Source organism: Nannospalax galili, unplaced genomic scaffold (genome assembly GCF_000622305.1).
Source record: "Nannospalax galili isolate Female #2095 unplaced genomic scaffold, S.galili_v1.0 scaffold46, whole genome shotgun sequence".
Taxonomy (NCBI): Eukaryota; Metazoa; Chordata; class Mammalia; order Rodentia; family Spalacidae; genus Nannospalax; species Nannospalax galili.
This window is the reverse complement of record NW_008355790.1, coordinates 128640-130803: the sequence shown is the minus strand read 5'-3', so window position 1 is coordinate 130803 and position 2164 is coordinate 128640.

Genomic DNA, 2164 nt, shown 5'->3' with positions numbered 1-2164 from the left:
ACCTTTTAGACTACAAGTCTCACATAACACAAGGAAAAGTTGTTGTGCTCAGCCCATGCAACAGTTTTTAGATTAAATTATGCAGCAGGAAAGTCAGAAAAAGGGAGGAGGAAAAAAGAAAGAAGAACAATTAGTTTGTTTAAGTCCATAAACATTCTGTTGGGATTTTGACTGGGGTTGCATTGACTCTAAATTTCAACAGAGGAAGAATAAATGTCTTTACCTTACTGAATCTTCCAGCTCATGAAAATGGTATAAAGTCATTTATTTATATTTAATCCTTCTTTAATTTTCCTTAGTAATGGTTTTTAGTTTTCTGTATAAATGTCCCATATTGATCTTTTTTAAAAAGAATATTTATTACTTTTATGTGTATTGCCCACATGTATATAAGTGCTCCTGTGTCTTGCAATGTCCATGGAGATCAGAAGAGGGCATCGGATCCCCTGAAACTGGAGTTAAAGATGGTTGTTAGCCATCATGTGGGTGCTGGGAATCGAACCCAGGTCCTCTCCAAGAGCAGCCAGTGCTTTCAACTGCTGAGCCATCTCTCCAGCCCCCTATATTGATCGTTTTAGGGAATCGATTTCTCTCATTTATATAACTATATACTATGTTAATTCTAACAGGTTCATTTAAAAGGTGTTTTCATGTGTATGTATATGTACATGTGTATGTGCACATGTAGAAGGCAGAGGTCTTTCTTAGGTATCTTCCTCAATTGCTCTCCACCTCAATTTTTGAGGCAGTATCTCTCACTGAATCTGGAGTTCTCCAATTCAGCTAGATTGACTGGCTAGCAAGCCCCAGGGATCTTCCCATCTCTGCCTCCCCAGAACTGGGGTTGTTGGTGAGCACTGCCCCACCTGGCGTTTTCACATGGTTGCTGGGGATCTGAACTCGGAGCCTCAAGTTTGCACACAAAACACTTTACTGGCCAAGCCATCTTCTCTGTCCCTTCAAAAGTTTTTAACATTAGAATTTCTTTTTAAATTAAAATTTATTTATTTACTTATTTTTATGTGCATGAGTATTTTGCCTGCATATATATAAATGTACCACGTGTGTGCAATGTCTGTAGAGGCCAGATGAGGGCATTGGATCCCCTGGAACCAGAGTAACTGATGGTTGTTAGCTATCATGTGTGTACTGCGAACTGAACCTGGAACCCGAGTCCTCTGTAAGAGCAGTAAGTGCTCTTATCCACTGAGCCATCTCTCCATCCCTAGCATTAGTATTTCTTAATAAAATATTCAAATATGGATTAATAGTCTTAAAGAACCTCATTAGAAAACAACTTGGCTTGTAGAAAAATTCATGAATACACACAAATGCATAAAAACTTTTTGCATCTGATTTGGGAGAGTGAGGCCTCTTACTCTCTTGAAGCTTACTCAGCAGCCAATGGTCTCATCTAGAAGGATCCATCTGTGACCCTAACTTAAGAATCTCTGCAAATCCTTCTTTTGAAACATGAGAAAAGTAAGGCTTTGTGAGGAAAGTAACAAGTTCACTGAAGCATTGTTTTATGAGTCAAAGGACAGGGTATGGAATTAGAAGAAGCCCCCTTTTATAACAATTTACCCTGTAACGTCTTTTTTCTCTCATGATGTACTCTCTTCTTTGAGTCATTATCTGTTTTAGCTTCTATTAGAAATGCTCTTGGCAATAGGTCCCATGATTTGTAAATTCTTCCCACACCTATTGACATATGTCAATAATGCAGTCCCCAAGGCAGCAGTAACTATAAGCAAAGCTTTGCTGAGACTGTCTCTTGCCATCCTTTCTTTCCTTTTGTTGTGGTGTGATGTCACATTAAATGTTGATGTTGGCATAATGCCGGCTTGACTCTTAACATCTATTTTAATGGAGTTGGACCCAAATTGTTCTGAGAGCTTGTTCCTTCAGAATTCTCCCAGAACTATGTTCTCAAACAAAGGCCTTGCTCTCTCTTTATTGAAAACATACATCCAGAATGAAATGCTTGGAAGTAAAAGCAGACTCTCATCTTACCAGAAAAGGATTTTGCCCCTTCTGACCCCTATAACAGTGTACAAGCACAAACAGGTGCTATCACTCTGATCCCACCTACTGTTTGCAACACAAATGGGCTAATTCTAGTTGCACCCAGTGTGACTTGCAGCACTTCTGATATTCACAACAC